The following is an 18,273-nucleotide window of genomic DNA, read 5'->3' on the forward strand; positions in this document are numbered from 1 at the left end:
CGGTCAGGGAGGTAAGTGCATTTGATGTGAGCATAAAGCATGTGAAATTTTCCTCAAGACAGCTTTAGAGTAACATCGTATGCCGTTACTAAATTCTTTTTTACAGATACGGATGAATGCACATCAAATCCATGTCTAAATGGAGGAACTTGTATAGATGGAGTGTACAATTTTACCTGTGTTTGTCTGGGGGATTTTGTCGGGCATCGATGTGAAGGTGCGTTGTAGCACAGCACCATAAATAAGCCGTGTGGGGTTTTATATTCCGTTGACCTGAGAATATGTAGAACTCGCCGTCAAAACCGGAATTTTGGATTTTTTTTCTCAGAAGAATTCCTTTGGAGAACTTCTTCCGAAAATAACAATAAAACTTTCCAAAGATTTTCGTTTTCGAGAATTCCGGCATAATGTGAAATGCCGTGATCGTGTCGCAGCCGGCGTTAAATTTTGACGAGATTTGGTGCATTTTCAAACGGGAAGACGGCTTAGCGTTTTAAAACGATCTTTTAAAGTTAAGTTAAGCATCCTTCTGAGAATACGGTCCTATGAAACCCCCCACAGATGATAATTTCTCATTAAATTACTAATCGACTTGCGTCAAAAACGCCTTTGGCTCAGTAAAGTTGCCCAAATGTTGCAGTTTTTAAATCCCAGGTTTGTTAAAGATGCATCTCATCCTCACTGTCAGTAAAATGTCGTGACAGGCACAACATTGAGCTGGACAAGCGAAGACGAGAATTCTAAAAGCTGAAGAATAAGGTCTCTCTGTTTTCAATTTGCAAGTCCTAGACTATAAACAGAACTGAGTTATGAGAGCTGGTAGAGAAAATCATGCGTTCACTTTAGTGCAAGGCTGGCCATGTTATTATCTTCAACAGCTACACGGCTTTAATATATTTGAAGAGCACGTACCGCTTCAATGCCCGCAAAATTGACATTTAATGAACTATCCCAGTTAATGCGAGCAATAAGGCCAACCGTTGTCAGTCCGATCAGGAGAGAAGAGCACCAAAAAATAACTAATATTGTTTGCATATCATGGCCATCACTGTGTACATAACTATTTATCAACAATTACGCAAAATGGTTATAAATAGCAATGTGCGTAGGTAAACACCGGTTCTTGCTGTTCTTGGTTTGGAATAGTTTGCTCGATTCTAGCAACTGTATTTCTTCTTGCGCGATGTCATATTTTGCAGTGTCTACATAAGTCGGCTACATGTGTGGCTCCGTGCTCATTTTCGTCCTTGATAGACGTCGAGTAAGGTTGCAGTCAGAGTTCGTACTATTACAGCAACCTGCGTTTTTTCGGTGAATGCCAAAAAGACATCTCCAGTCATCCCGGTCCCAACGCCAGGAACGTGTTTGCAGACGACAAAACTGACAGTGAAATGTAATTTTGAAATCCTCGTGCGCGCATGTTAGTATTGTTATCGATTATCTGATGTTGTTGATGCAGCATATGAAGCTAAGTTTACTGAACTTACATTGATTCGATACAAGCATCGGTGATATTTCTGATCAAGCTACGAGGGCCCCAGAACAAGTCTTTACATTGATGGAATTTAAAATTCTGTAAGGATGAGTTGAATAACAATCTTACCATCTGCCCGCACCATCCAGATGTCTACGGTCGTCGTTGACAGTGCAACAAAAGAAACTGCGTTGTTCCGCAAGAAATGGTCGTCCATAAGCTAAAGACGGCAAAAGACGACCGGGGAGTCGAAGTTAAACAGTCAGCAATGATTTTTCAAAGCTCTGGCGTTGTAGTCCCCGGCCATCCCCATCGTCTTGCGTGAGTATAAAATACTGTCTAGTTTAGTCGGAGGGAGAAAATCTGCATGACTAGCATTCCACAAGCGTTGCTCGTCTTCGCGCTCGCGAAACCCAGATATGCCTGTATAAGCCCTTAAATCATGATCATCATAATCATCATGATCATCATCATCATCATGATCATCATCATCATCATCATCATCATCATCATCATCGTCATCGTCATCGTCATCATCATCATCATTATCATCATCATCGCCATCATCATCATTATCATTATCATCATCATTATTATCATCATCTACATTTCCCAAAAGTAATGAAAGCTTAATTTTTAGCTTTAAACAAAACGTTTTCCATTGAATTTCTGTCCTGTGTCTTAATGGGCCATTTTCTACCAAAGGACACATTTCTAATTCGAGTTTTAAGTGGCGACACACGTATAATATTGTGGTTTCTTAAAAGTCAAGTGTTCCGCGCGGTTTTGTGTTTTGTTCCTTAAATTGCTTTAAGTTAAATAAAAATGCGCATAAGGCACTTTGTCTCCACACTAATCCATAATGGAAACCAAGGCCAGAAAATTCGAAACTATAGGGGTTCCTTTTGTAGCAAACTGGAACACAAATTTCCTTTTTATGTTAGTGAAAATGAACAGGTGCTTCCTCTTTTATCATTATAGGAAGAAAAGTTCCTCTTTCAACAGTTCCAATTTTTTATCTGTTCTCATTGGATGAAAGGAAAACAAATGTTCCCAATGTAGCTGCTCACTTAACACGGAAAGGAACACTATGTTCCTGTTAACTGTCTGTACAGAAAGGAACAATTGTTCCTGATGGCTCCTCTATGATAAGCTGTTCGGAGCGTGTCATTCCGTTACAGTTCAAACCGTTCTTAGTTGATTGGCGTTTGGGCAAGCCCGTGTAAGTTCAGACTTGTCTCTTTGTTCCTTTTCATCATGCGTGTACCAAATACAAAAGTGACAATGCGACAAGGGGCAAAATTGATCAAGTGTGGGCCGAGATGATTTTACGAATAATATCTCATTGGCGTAGTGTCTCTTAAGGAACCATTTGCAAGTCGGCTAGTATAAATAGGTTTTTCTCCTGAGAAACACTTGAAGTTGGTGTTTAAAATAAGCAAACGAGAAGAGGAGGTCAACTGGTCAAAATTGCCAAAGGCATCGCCTAACCCAAGAGGCTTCACTTAGAAGAAGGCGATTGTGATGGCCTTTTTCACTGTCCAGTGCAATCCTGTAATCATGATGGATTTACTACGCAAAGAGGCTGCAGAAAACACGTAAAGAACAAACACCGTTGGTACTATTATTTCGAAGAAAAGCCAGACAGCCAAAGCCAATGATCAGAAGATTCCACGTAAATCAGGACAGTTGCCTCTTTTGACACGACAAGCGACATTGCTAAAAATTTTTTTTTAGGCTCACTGGCAGTGTTGAAAAGACGAAAAGGAGCTCACGTTTGACATTGACGACTTTAGTTTATGTTCGCCTAATCTCCTTTTCAATTTTGTTGACACCATACAGGATGTTTGGAACTTGGACACGCAGGACGCATAGGCTACTTAGATGCCATTGCAGAATTGGGGGATTATGGAAAAGTGAATGTAGCATCGGAATCGCTATCGATAGGGTTGGCTTTGACAGAAATGTACTTGAAGAAGGTGCGCAAAACTGTTTCCAAAATGATGCGATTGCAGTGGACCAGCGAACTGGACATCGACGCCTTAGAAGCCAAGCGACACTGGGACACGAATGAAGAGCTTTTGTAAGTGGTGGGGCGTTACTTGCGGCGCTACCGGAGCGTGCTGAAATCATGCAAAGACAAACCGGGTAATGTTTTGCCACTGGATTTGTCATTTGCTACTAAATTTCTAGCCGTGTCCTTGTTTATAAAGGTGAAAGACTCGCGTCCGATGACATATCAGTATTTGACCGTGGAAATGGTGAACAAAGCCAAGACCAACGGTGGATTTATAGATCAGAAAATGTTCAAGACAGCGGGAAAATATGGCTTCGATTCTCTTTTCCTGACTGACACCTGCATGCAAGTGTTAGATGGCTACATCAACCACATTCGCCCTCTTTTCAAGCCTAACTGCGATTATGTACTAGTTACGAGAAATGGGGGACAAAATAACAAGCTAGGAGAGCTAATGAGTAAATTGATAATTGATGCAACAGGCAAGTATGTTCACCCGACTCGCTATCGCCAAATAGTCGAGACCACAAGTTGCAAAAATCTTAGCAGCAGCGCGCAAAACACGATCTCCGAAAACCAGAAACACAGCTCCGTCGTTGCAAGGGTCCACAATCAAAAGCAGCGATCGCGCGAGGTCGTAAGCAAGGCGCACGAATTTTTGGAACGACTGCATTGAGACAAGGGTTCGGAGCTAGAAATGGACGTGCGCTCGAGGCTTTCAGACAAGTCGACGTCTTTACCAGGGCAAAACGGTAAAAAACTGATACTTCTTCAAACGACGAGGTCGAAATGATCGCAGAAACTGCGCCAGGGCGTCTTGCAGGCGTCTCGAGACTAAAGCAGGAAAATGCGTTCAAAGTGATGGGATTCTCCGCGAGAAAAAATGGTTTGATGTTCACCCCCCGAGGAAGATAGTTATCTAAAAGCAGGCACTAAGCGATACGGCTATGGTCAATGGAAAGTTTCTCAGGGTTTCCGAATTACATTTTGAAAATGGACGAACAGCCAACTCTCTGCTGAGCCGTGTAGTGCGAAGATTCAGAGGATCACTTTCTAAGTTGCTTTACCGATAAACGTTAAGGACTCGAAAATGTTAACTTTATTCAATTACATTTCTAACCGCGTGTGAGTTTGAACTGCTCACTTCGTCGTTTCTGTGCAGTATAAGGCATATACACAGAAACTCAAGTTAAGGCACTTATTATTTTATCACTTCAAAGAATTTGAATTCATTTAATGTACTAACATTTGACTGACCGTGGCCAATTTACTCTTACTCAAGAACGTTCTACTAGAATGTCACTGCTGACTCGGCCTGAAGAAGTGTGTTATTCTTCCCTTTTTTGAAACGGGAGTACTTGTCTGGGCTGGCCGTTTCTTGGAATTGCGTCCCTGCACAGGCTGGCTGCTCGTGCCCCTTGACTTCGATCTCGGTGACTGCTTAGTGATGAAAATGTCTTGCTTATCGGATTCGTACCCATCAAACGGATAAGGCATAGGCGCCCATACACTTGTAACTCGTTGGGCTTGTTGACTGGACAGCCACTTCATGTCCAATGCTCGTGTCGCTCTTTCCGCGACGAGCAATTTGCTGAGGCCTGGTAGATCGTCCCACTCACTGTTTAAGTGCAACTTAAGCGCCTCCACCGTTACTCCGATCATGTATTGCAAAGCGCGTTTGACCTCCGCGTCCGTTGCTGTTTCCTCTTGCTCTTGCAGCTGTCGAAGTTCCTTCTCTTTCTCCCACACCCATTCGTTCTTGAATCATTTGGCTGCTTTCTCCTCCAACATCTTCTGTTCTTCCTCCTTCTTTTTCTCGAAATACCCGGCCCTAAAACGTTCGATTCTCGAATGGTACGGGCCCTCCACTGTCTCTAGCAAGTGGGCATCTTCTTGTCTTATCATACCAAGCGAGATCCAGTGTTGTCTTGTCTCTCTGATGATTCGCTCCCTAGATCGCTCGGCTGCATCTTCTCTCTCCTTTGTCGCGCGTTTCATTCCAGCAGCAATTAAACCAAGCTGCCTCTTCTTTAGACTGTGGCATGGCTGACGATCCCGAAGATTCGAAATCTTCTCGAGTGTCCTTCTCCATCCATCGGAACACGTTGAATCAGCGTCAGAAACGGGTTTCTTCTTCTCCCGCCTCGATAGAGTCCTCTTCTGACGAAATCTGTCCTTCTTCGTCCGCTTCCTGCTCGCTATCACTGTTTTCTTCTAGGTTGATGACTCTGAATCTTTCCTTTTCCTCTTCGTCAAATTCGTTCGGCTTTGCAGTGGATCCGGGCACCGGAGGGGGTACCTCATCATCTGGAGTGCGTGCGATACTGCTGGCCCAAACAATGCAGTCCATTGCGTTGTCCTGCAATGACTGCTGCACTCCTGCCAGTGGTGGAGCGTTGAGACTTCTAAGATGGAACTTGCGAAGGCGGGCGTCCATGGCCGCTGGGTTTGATTTCTTGTATTTGCCACCCTAAGTGGTAGGCCTCCCTGAGTCAATATCTTCCAGTCATCTGGATCAAGGAGCTTGACATGGGCTTCATCCATAAAGAAAATTTGTGTATTTTGGTGGACGAGAATTTTGTTAAAGGCCTTCTGTTTTGTAACCATGGCTATGTACCTGATGACAAAAAAACCATCGACAACTTCATTAAACAGTGCACGATCACGGAAACAAGATCTCTACAAACGCTCGATTCCACCTGTAACAACTCAAACGCCCCGTTATAACAGTTAAAAACACTTCCAATTTCGCACTCAACAATTTCTGCTTAAAACACTCTCTATTATCAATCAAGTGGAAGAGGGCTGTCATGCATGACAAGAAATGGACAAGGTAATGATATATAGAGTGTTTTCACACACGTAATCATCGGCCATGTTTTTTAAACTGAGAGAAAAACGTTTTGCATAATCTGAATAGAGTTCGATTCTCTGCGGATTAGTTTGAGACACGAACACGGCTGCCGTGACGAAATAAGGAAACACTCTGTAACACATTTATAAGACAAGCAAATACCTTGCAGGAACTATCCCAATGATTGGCGTGAAAAGACTGGTTTTCCCGCTGTTGACATGATCTCCCCAATCAGGCACATTACTTTTTCTTTGTGTGACTTTATTCCATGGTTGAAGAGGTGCAAGTAGTACTCGTAGGAGTGACTCATATCGGTAGGACTCAAACTGTTTTGCAGAATTTCTTTAAAGTACTTGGCATCTGACTCCTTTGTGTGTGAGTACTTGACAAATGACCGAGGATTTTCTTTCCAACTTCTTCTATGGGTTTTTGGACAAATTCTCTCTGACTGATAGAGAAACACCAACCATCTGACACTTCTATCAAGTCGTAATTAACTTTTAGCTGTCTGTCACACTCGGAGTCGGCCTTTTCATACTGAGTAGCTCTTCCTTTTAAGAGGAACGCTTTTGAGCATAAACCATCCAGTTTAAGCCTTTTTTTACATAAAAAAGGGAAAAAAGTAATATTTTGCATTGCCCTACATAACACTACATGGAGACATAGTTGTGGAGAGATTTGCGCGATGGTTCAAATTATTTTCCAGTTTTTAAAATCGGGAACTGAAATTTTGGGTAACGACCGTCATCATCATTATGATCATCATCATCATCATCATCATCATCATCATCATCATCATCATCATCATCATCATCATCATCATCGGTGAATCGAACAAAGGCCTTAGAGATACGGAATGCTGCTTTGCTTTTCTTGTGAGCATGAAAAACCTGCACTTACTACTGAATGACATCTGTAGTGAGGAAATAGATTAGATTATTGTTGAATACCTTTTACGTGCAAGGGTATGTGTGTGCTGGAGGAGATTCAAAGCTCGTTCAAATTAAAGTATCCACAGCGACAGAATGATTGCTGAGACCATTGCGATTTTTGAATATCCTTTTCTCTTTTTTTTTTGTTTAAGCTTTATGTTCACCTTTCCTGTCTCTATACCACATGGTACCCTCCTCTTAGATAAAACAATAGTTTCCCCGCTTCTTCTTCTTCCCTTATTACCGTGTAGCATGAAAATTTCGCGGGTTCTCATTTTTGCGGATTTTGCGGATTGACCTCGATCCGCAAATATTTGCTCCCGCAGGAAAAAAACACCCGCAAAATAAAACGCCGCAAATTTAACTCCCTTCAGGCAAATTAAAAACTCCGGTTTTAATAGACTTGTGCCACTGGGCGATATACATTGGACAAAAAATAACAACATAACAGTAAAAGTCGCTTGGATACCGCGCATAAATTCGGGAAATGAAGCATCCTGGAAAATCATCCCTAAAGTAACCCTGAAGAAGTATGGGAGACCAACTTTTCTGACAAACTGTAACTATGACGTTAACACATTGCAAGCTAACAATTTACCACCCTTTTACCATGAGATACTCAGGAACAATGGCGAATTACAAAAGATTGTATAGAAACCCTACATACCCATGAAGAGATAATTTGGAACAACCAAAACATTTTAATCAACGGTAGATCGTTATTTTACAAAAGCTCGTTCAACAAAAAAATCATACAAGTCGGCGACCTCCTTCAAAAAGATGGCAAATACCTATCGTTTGAAAACGTCTGTAATAAATCTAAGCTAAAAATCCCCTTTACTTTGTACTTTGGTCTCAAAACGGTATACCAATCTTTGGAAATTTGCAATTAAAAAGTCTCCTTCGCGATTTCCAGAAAGTGGGAAAACAAAAGAAAAATATTTCCACAAAATATGTATATAGCATTCTGTTGAAGAAAATATTCGTACCACCCACCGCCGAAAATAACATCTTAAGATATGATTTCTCTCATGAAACCATACTTAAAGTGTACGAATTACCTATCCAGATCAAAAATGACATTGCAATAACAATGTTCCAATATAAGATTATCCACAACATTCTTGCAACCAAAATAAGTCTGTTTAGAGCCCTTGATATACACTCATTAGATCACATGTTCTTACACTGCCCCCCTGCTATAGCCTTTTGGAAGACCTTCTAGATCTCTCACGTTATCAATTAGTATAATTATATATGGGGCTTTTTAACTAATAGAACACAGATATTCATTAAACTACACACTTGTAATTGCAAAATTCTCAATACACTGCAGCTGTCTACACGACGTTAAAGTCTCCTTTGATAGTTTCCTTACACTTCTACGCGAATAACTGAATATTCACAAAAAAATAGCTATCGGAAATAAGACTTTCACGACCTTCCAAAACACCTTTTAAGCGCCTTCTTTAATTTGGACTTGTGATGTTTTTTTTTTCTTTTTATTTCCTTTTTCTAAGTTATTGTCGTTGCCTCTTTTTTGTAATTGGCAATTTGTGCTAGTTCAATCTTTAACTGTCAAAACTCGATAAAAAAGTATATCTTAGCTTGTAACTTAGCTAGTCGCTAACTGGAACAACCGTATTAGTATTTGTAATTCGTTGATAATAAATGGTTGATAAAAATAATGTTCTTTGTAAATGTTTATATTGCATTGAAAAATAAAGAAAACCCTCCTACCAAGCCTCCAGGACGCAAGGCGTTAGCACTACAACTGAAATGAAGTTAGTTATTAAAACATTTTTAAATTTGCTTGACAGCTAGAGGGAAATTTCTCTGTTAAAAAAGAACAATAAACAACAATACTTTATTTGAGTGAGAGCTCGTAACAATTCATGAACTAGTGAAATATTCTTGAAATTAAAGCTCAAAACTAATTATAGTAAAAGGCAATTATTAAGGACACTGTTTTGTTAAGTATTAGGGCCCGTACTAGCCTTGGCCTTTTTATCTGGGTTAATTTTGAGGAAATTTCGTGAAAAGGGACCAAGCAAAATGGCCATGACAAGGACGTCCGTATTATGAGGGTGCTCTTAATTAATTAAAGTTAGGTTTAACTGCTGTAGCAAGGACCATATCCAAGAATGATAATTTATAATATGGTTACCTGATTATCACTAGAACAATGTAAAATTGGAAAGACGTCCCTCACGCTGTCGGCCTCCATTCCTACTTGGAAATGAGCATGAAACTATGTGTGTCAATCAATTTGGTGGAGCCAAATGTTTCACCATAATGTGTTTTTTTTTTCAGTAACCATCGGGTGCAACTTTGACAGCTCAATGTGTGGCTTTACACAGGACAAAAATGACAGGTTTGACTGGACTCGAAAAAGAGGAAGTACAGGGTCTCCTTCAACAGGACCCTCTTCTGACCATACTTCTGGAAACGGTAGGTTAACAAAACATAAAACTATAAAATCATTCTTTTGAAATCAGTAGGCTTGTCTTCTGATTTGAAAGTAAGTGTGGCGTTGTTAAAAAACCATGAGCTTGCAGAACTGACGACAGTTATAATGCTACTGCTGCTGCTGCTCATAATTCAGTCTAAGTTTATTTATTTTGCCACACCACAAATAAAATGAAAACAAAAAAAATAAAAATAGATTTAACAATGGCGAGGAGGCCTAAAGGAAACTATGAAGCTTATATTAATTAGGTCTCCTCAGTTATTGTTTTACAAGATGGAATCAAAAAAGAAGATAAGAACATGACGACGGATACAATAACAATTTCATACAATTACAATGTCAAACGGAAGAATACAATATGAAATGAAAAGCTGCAAAAGAGTTAATACTTAAACACATTTGTATGAACACTAATAATAGTTATTACAGAAAAACGCCTTAAGTGCTCTCTTACAGTCAACCCAGGTCACGCGTGAACGATATTTTTGAAATTTGAACGCAGTTTTGAAATTTACATGTCAGTTTTCAAAATCGCCAACGAGATTTTAGAGTTCCCGTATAAATTTCCCTAGCTTATTGACAGTATAAAGCTATGAATTTTTTTTACATTGCAAAATTGAATATTTCAAGAATAACAATTGTTTCCCAAGTATTTTGAATCTTTTTTTCAGTTAATGCGTCTTTTTCGGAACGATTTCCAGAGAGATGTCCAACATTTCATTCACACGTCGGACATTACAAAGAGAAATTCGAATGTTCATTTCATTCTTGGAATTACTGTTTACGCGTGACCTGGATTGACTGTAAAGGAGACAGAGGAGGACGAGTTGGCGATTTCGGTACACATAGAGTTGTAAAATTTAGGTCCTTGGTAAAAAACGGAAAGTTGTTTGATGTTAGTTCGACAAAGAGGCAAACGATATAAATGAGAGTTTCTTGTATGATACGAATGAATTTCTTTCTGTAAGGTGAATATACAGTCAAATTTTAAAGGAAGGTTACGGTTTTGGTAAGAGTACACGAATAAACCTAATTGAAATAGGTGTATGTCATGAAATTTTAAAATACCAAGGTTTCACGCTAAAGATTGGATCAGTATGTGCATCAGTATGATGATGTTTAATAACGATGGAAGTTGTAAGCCTTACTCAACCCGTGGAAGATAGAGGGGAATGGCTTTAAAAGTTCCTGCTCTGACTGGTGCCACTTAACTCTAAGATCCGAAATAGCGCCTGACAGCTTTCCAGAACAAATGACGTAATTTTCACGTCATGACGTCCAAGAGAATTAGCCTAGTACATTCCACGTTTCAAGTATTAATATAGTTGTTTTAATGGCCTCGATGTTTGCAAGGGTTGTAATGGGCAATGACATGAAACCAGAAAAGCCCAGGTTAACTTTGTTGGAAGAGTTCGAAAAAGTCAGTCACATTTATTTTGCCACAGGACATTACATGTACATAGAAACGTCTAGTCCTCGAGTACGGGGAGATTATGCGATACTTATCAGTCCCATGATGAAGTTCAGCGGAACGAATTGCCTTAAATTCTCCTACCACATGTATGGTACAACGATTGGGAGACTGGATGTGTCAATCAATAGCAGGAACGTGTTCTCTACAAGTGGTGATCACGGGAACAATTGGTATGATGCAAATATTCCTACATCTGTCTCAGGAGTGTACCGGGTAAGAAAAATTTCATTGCTGCTGCAAACACTTTTAGCTTTGTATTGTCACTTTGTATGTTTCTGGCAATTTGCGAACCTATAGTATCTAAACGCCAATAATCTACTTTGTACTTTTATTTGCTCATATAGGTATAAAAATTCTTCTGTCGAAAGGCATCGACACTCATCCCTTTTAGCTTTCAAACGCGAAAGGTTTTTGCGTTTTTGCCTGTTATCCACACGTATCCGATAAAAATGGTTACCCAAAACGGACCCGGTTTCGAAAACGATGTCCATTGAATTCGACCTTGGGACGTCATCGCCTACGGAAAGTTTTTTTTTTTTCAGTTGACCACACACTCTTGGAGCGTGTCACTATTTTCCTCAGATACCTGTGGACGGAACGCCAATCCGTAAAGAATAATTTCTGTTTCAAACAAAAACGGATAAGCGTGTAAGGGGCAAAGAGAAAGAAATAAACATTTTGTTTTATCAACAAAGAGTATAAGTTAATTTAATTTGGCCACCAAAGAGAGATTCGATAGCTAACGCTCGAATCGCCAGCTCTCAAATCTCTCTTTTGTGGCCAAATTGCCTTATCAACTTAGTTGGTACAACGAAGTACAGTGGAAACTCTTGGAAGCGGACACCCTCGGGGCGCCAAAAAGGTGTCCGTAACGCACTGCTGGCCGCTTACGAGAGTTGTTCTCCTAAGCGGCCTCTAGGGGTGTAAGAGAGAGATTGCCGCTTGCGGGAGCTTGCTCAGCTAACAAAAATAAAATTAATTAACATTGGGAATGCAAAAAAATTACCCGTCGTTAAATGATTTTCATTTTTTTGTTTCATCGCCTTGTGCAATGCCGAGATAATAGCAGAAACTGTAATTAATATACCGGTAAAATTATTGTGACTAACGGTGTTGTGAAGTTGCCTGATTAGAATAAGATTCAGAGGCTAATGGAATTTCCTTTCGGAGGTCCGCCTACAGCTAGGAGTTTAAAAACAAAAGAAAAGTCTAAATCGTATCCTCTGAAAGTGTCCGGCCGTGACAGAGCTGTTCCGTATTTTAAAAATGACTCTTGAGGTGACTCGTCGGGTTATTTTCAGCATTCTAAACAATTTCATTTTGAGGAGAAATCTCTTTATCTAAACAGCGGAAAATTCACAAGGGAAAACAAACCTCTTTTCTGGCAAAAGTGAACTCCAGATGTTTTTTTTTCCAATTTCAGGCCGCCATGTTGGTGCCCCTCAGAGGGACACCAACATGGCGTCTCCATACTGAGCTCTATAAATTTGTGTGGAACATTTGTCAATTAACTCGAGTACGGAATACCGTAGAGACCTGACACTTGGACAGATTCCTTATTTATTCATCATCCGTAACATGTCATTTCCTTGTTTTCAATCATGAAATGGTTTCGCATTTTTTTTATTTAATTGCATGACAGTCAACAGTGAGTGAAAACCGACAATAGGAAACCAAACGGGGTTTTGTAAAGGCGGTCGTAAGTAGAGCTGTCTGCTTACGAGAGTGTCTTTTAAAAGAGCTTCCACTCGGTATTTGTTTCCACTTCAACACTGACACAGCACCACAATTTATTGAAACACTAACCACCTTATCATAGAGAAAAAACTAAATCTTGGCAGATATACATTAACTTATTCAGCCTCTGTGAAATAGGAGCCAGGGTCCACAGGCCGTCTCGTTGCTCTTGAAATGGGCAATTGTTTGTCATGAAGTATAATGTAATTCGGAGAATTATCGTCTAGGTCAGTATTTAAAACTCATGGCTTTTAAACACACCTAAAGATCGGCAAAATATTGTTTGTTTGTTTGTTTGTTTGTTTTTTGGTTCACTGCGTATTATAGTACTAGAAATACGTGACTCGCAAACCCTCACGAAGCTGGGGCTGGGTTGAAAGCCCTCTTTACTCGTATTGTAGTATCAAATGAGAGATTAAAAGGTTTCTGAACATAGCAAATATTTCTTTTCGTAGTTCCACAGGCTAGTTTGCGGTTGAAATCTATTTCTGACGCGACGAAATGTACAACGGGCGTGCAGCGCTGTCGTGTTTGATGAATTTATTTTCCACTGAAAATTATTTTACCGCGGCCACAAAACGTGTAATTTCTTCAATGCAATCTTTCACAAAAAAGATTTCTGGAAGAAAGGGAAAAGATTCTGCGGAGATATTTCTGTATCCAGTGGATATTGATGAACACTGCAGTTGAAATTTGATCCGGCACGCAAACTTTTTCGATGTATGCAAATTTTGCTTCAGCAAACTGCTAACGGCAGCATGTCTCCCAACCTGTTACTGCCTAGCTACCTTCCCTTTGTCTGACGTCATTCATACTTTGTTTATTACTGTTGCTAGGCAACATTGCGGACATCTTCAAACGTCTTTTAACCGCTTAACGATTTGGGTTTGAATTTGGCGCCCGTTCTGAGCTCAGAACAAATTCATTAGACATAGCGTTTTGTTTGGCTTCCCAAAGCAAAGTTTTCCCGAGAACATCCTTAAGTCTAGTGAGGGAAGAAGTGTTACGAGTGCAGGTGTCCTGCCTCGTCTAATATGCTTCCTGTGCCTAGTTCTCTTTTGAGCTAAACGGGTAATTTTCAGTTACTCGGGCGGGGACTAAGGATTGCACATTGTAAGCTTTGCTTGAGTCTTTGGCCGTAGAAAGTAGGTCTTAGGGATGATTTCTAGTCGGGTATCGTGAAATTATCGGGAATTAATCACTCGGCCAAAGACTCCGTTTTATTTTCTTGTTTAAAACCGCTGTATGTTGTTCCCCTCTCCAATTTTTTTGTCAACATCCGGGACTTAGAGTAATATGTAAAACACGAACAAGAAATGGCAAGGATTTTCTCTTCAAAAAGCGTTAGTTTGAAAAGGTATTCGATTATTTTTCGCCGTTATAACTGTAGCGTTGTTAGGCTAGTGATCGGTTAGTCGAGAAGTGCGATTTTGGGTCAATTTGCTCAATTTCTGTAGCCACCTTTTGGAAAATCAGCTCAATACTTTAGTTCCGAATCGTTGTGCGGTTTATAGACATTTGAGAGAGAATGGGGCTGACTGTGCTATAAACAGACACGAAGGGGGGGGGGGGGGGGGAGGAGATTTTTGTTTGACAAACTTCTTTTAATGACCGTTGTAGTCTATTTACTTACTGATGTGAAATTCAATAAGAAACGCCAAAAAAAAAAATAAATAAATAGGTATCTTAAGAAAAGTTAACAAAAACGTTAATTTCTGTAGCCACCTTCTGGAAAATCAGCTCAGATATCTATATGTAAATATATTTTCCGCTCGAATTCGCGCAGCTTAGCTCCGCTCGGGCCGGCTCGGGCCTCGCTTCGCGAGGAAAAATTCCTAGGTGATTACCTAAAACGAACCAATGACAAATTAAGTTGGTTGTTTCCAGTTTAAATAACCTATCAGCGTACATTTCGCTGCACTCGATTCAAAAAAGGCTCCTCGTTAAATGGTATAAACCATGAAGGATAGGACACGACAGCTTTCTGTGAAACTTTTGCATTCTTCTTGTTAGAAAATAAAAGCACGTGCAGTTTTTACTCCTTAAAATTTAAACATTTCTCGCGGACAAAGACTAAAGCACGAAATATGCACTTGGTGGTTAGATCGCCCCATAACTTCATTAGATCGCATCTTTAACGATTTACACATTTCACAAACCCACAATTAATTTTTTTAAACGAGTGTATAGAGCGGTTTTCAATTGAGCGTCGAAAGTAATTGCGTTTTTGCTTTGGTTTTACCTTTCTACGCGCTGCGATTGGTTAACAAAACTCGCGCCACTTTCTCAACCAATAAGATGTAAGACCAAAACCAATCGTGCCTCGCTTGCACGTGTTTTCCCGCGCTTTACGCCGGTTACATGTATTTGCTTTGAATTCTGATTGGTTCATTGCGCTGTTTGCACCTGTTGTGATTGGCCAGAATAATTGTTTTGGTTTTGGTTTTACGACACTCGATTGAAAACCGCTCTATATTCGCAGGTGGTAAGCACCTAAACTTATGCATCCTTCTATTTACCTTAGGTAAAATTTAGAGGAGAAAGAGGAAGTAGCTTCACTGGCGATATCGCTATCGACGACTTTTTTTTGAAGCAGGGACCTTGCTAGTCCTCAGGTGAGCAAAATCAATTAAATTATTATTCTTCAGATTGTAACAATACAAAAAAGAAATGTAAAAAAAAGGGGGCGGACGAGGGGACAGGGCAATTGTAAATTCAAATTTCTTAGAAAAAATTCGGAGCTTCGAAAAGGCTTTAAACAGCTTGACGAGAAGGAACTAAGGTTACGTTTTATGGCAAAATAAACGTCGGTAAAACCTTAGGACTTTCAAAATTAATTTACAATGCGTCTGTACTTGTTATCCTTGAACAACTAATTATAATTAAAAAGAAATTCAAAAATTTAAAAAAGAAATTTAAAAAATAAATCAATTCAATATTTTCAGTTTCATTTGGGATGGAATGCCTGCAAAGATTAAGAAGTTAACAATCACTGGCGAGAAAAAACAGGGTGGACTTAGAATGACTGACTGACTGACTATATTGAACATCATATATTGAACTGCGGATGAAAGTTTAGAAAGAAGAAAGATCCTCGCACTTAGTACGCAACTTAATTAAGCAGTTGCGAAAAGAAAGCCTGAAAAAAATTCAGGCTTGAATGGGATTCGAAGTTCGAATTTATTTCAGGCTTTCTTTTCGCAACTGCTTAATTAAGTTGCGTACTAACTGCGAGGATCTTTCTTCTATCTAACCTATCTGACTGCCTGACTGTTACCATAACGTTAACAAACTGCAAACTAACAGTTTACCACCCTTTTACCTTGATGTACTGAAACAATGGCAGATTACAAAAGATTGTGTGGAACCCTCGATACCCATGAAGAAATAATTTGGGAAGAACCAAAACATTTTAATCAACGTACGGTAAATCGTTATTTCACAAAAGCTGGTTCAAAAAAAAAAAAGTCATACGAGTTGGCGACCTCCTTCAAAAAGATGGTAAAATCCTATCGTTTGAAACCTTTTGTAATAAATTTGAGCTATATTAAAATAAAAATATATAATAATAATAATAATAATAATAATAATAATAATAATAATAATAATAATAACAATAATAATAATAATAATAATAATAATAATAATAAAATATTATTAACGTCGGCCTTTCAGTGATTAAACATTTTACTTGCTTGTGTGTTTCTTTGCTTGCTTTTTAGGACGTTAAAAGCCATGTGCCATTCAAGGACCAGAGGCACAAAAAAATGTGCGGAGTTTTTGTTTTTGCTTTAGTATGATAGTGTAGGCTGCTATGGCTAAGTGGCATTTTTCAAAGTTAACTTGTAGTACAGTGTGCGGTAACATTAAAAGGTGCATTTGTTCAATTGTTTGTTTTTTGACTGACCTTCATTCATTTTGTAGAGATTTTACCAATAAACCTTATTAATTTTGGGATTAGCGCTTCGTGGCTAAGAATCCATGGATAAGGAGGGGAGGACGGGGAGAGTGGGGGGGGGGGGGGGGGCGGAAAGTTTGCAGGGAAGTCGTTAAGGAAACTTTAAAACTGCATCCTGCTACGGAAATATGGTTAATGGTCATACAAGCTTCTACCCGTTCCTACTAAGTACTCTTACCTTACGTTGCTTACTTACAGGACGCTACAAAACTTACAAATTTTTTTACATACCATGCATCGCTTACAATACAACAAATAACTGATAATACATCGCTAACGTAACAGTACACTTCTTACTAATATAATCACCTACAATACGAGACGTGCCTACAATTCGTCACTAAGACATTACATACATACATTCGTAATAATTTATTTGATGGAGCAAGTTGTTATGTATTGCAGCTAATTAAAGCTTATGTGGACCTGCAATGCATATTATTACAATACATTTACTACTTGGAACGCGCTACAATTACTCTTACGAGAATAACCTAAAAAAATGATCCATTGACACCTTCCTGAGCAGCAATAAGTATAACATTAAGAGAACACAGGGAAGCCTTGCACGTGCTACTTCATTGTGATAATATTTAACATTATCATCATCATCATCGTTATCGTCGCCGTCGTCGTTGTGGTCGTCATCAACATCATCATAATCTGGAACTACAGATGTATGTCTGTTGTGATTGGAGCCCTTGGGACCAAACATCTGAAGAATAAATGAGAATGATGCATTATTCAGTAAATGACACCAGCATACTCGGAAAAACTCCGAGTGCTCCTTTCAGGAGTCGAGCATAAGACCCAGTTCTGATTATAAGTTCGGATTCTCTACCACTGAGCTATAGAAGACTCGTGGGAGATAAGGCTATTAGACTAGGTTCACGTGACAAACATCCTGCATACTGCTTGGATTGGAATGTCATGTGAGGCATATGCGCAATGGAATAAATGTAATGGAATATTTTAAGCCTAGTGAATAAATGAGAATGTGGCATTATTCAGTAAATGACACGGGCATACTCGGGAAAAATCCGAGTTCTCCTTTCAGGAGTCGAACCTAAGGCCTTCCGATTACTAGTTTGGATAACTAGTTCGGAGCATCCGAACTAGTGATCGGAAGGTCTTATTTTCGACTCCTTTTTCCGAGTATGCCCCTATTCATTTACTGAATAATGCATCTTTCTCATTTATTCACCAGGCTTAAAATATTCCATTACATTTATCATTTATTCCATCTGAAGAATATTATATTGGTGCTATGGAAAGTTCCTAATTTTCGTTTTTAGGAAAACAAGACTTTTACCAAAATGTTCTTTTCGAATTTCATTTTCTATTAAACCTGGTGAAT

The 18,273-nt window shown here is 39.3% G+C and overlaps 1 pseudogene; it reads left to right on the top strand.

Annotated features, from left to right (window-relative positions):
* Positions 1-2,731: 2,731 nt before the first annotated feature.
* On the top strand, positions 2,732-4,945 carry LOC146467601 (uncharacterized; annotated as a pseudogene).
* The last annotated feature ends 13,328 nt before the right edge of the window (positions 4,946-18,273 follow it).

Source organism: Pavona decussata, unplaced genomic scaffold (assembly GCF_977016875.1).
Source record: "Pavona decussata unplaced genomic scaffold, jaPavDecu1.1 SCAFFOLD_134, whole genome shotgun sequence".
NCBI classification, from domain to species: Eukaryota; Metazoa; Cnidaria; class Anthozoa; order Scleractinia; family Agariciidae; genus Pavona; species Pavona decussata.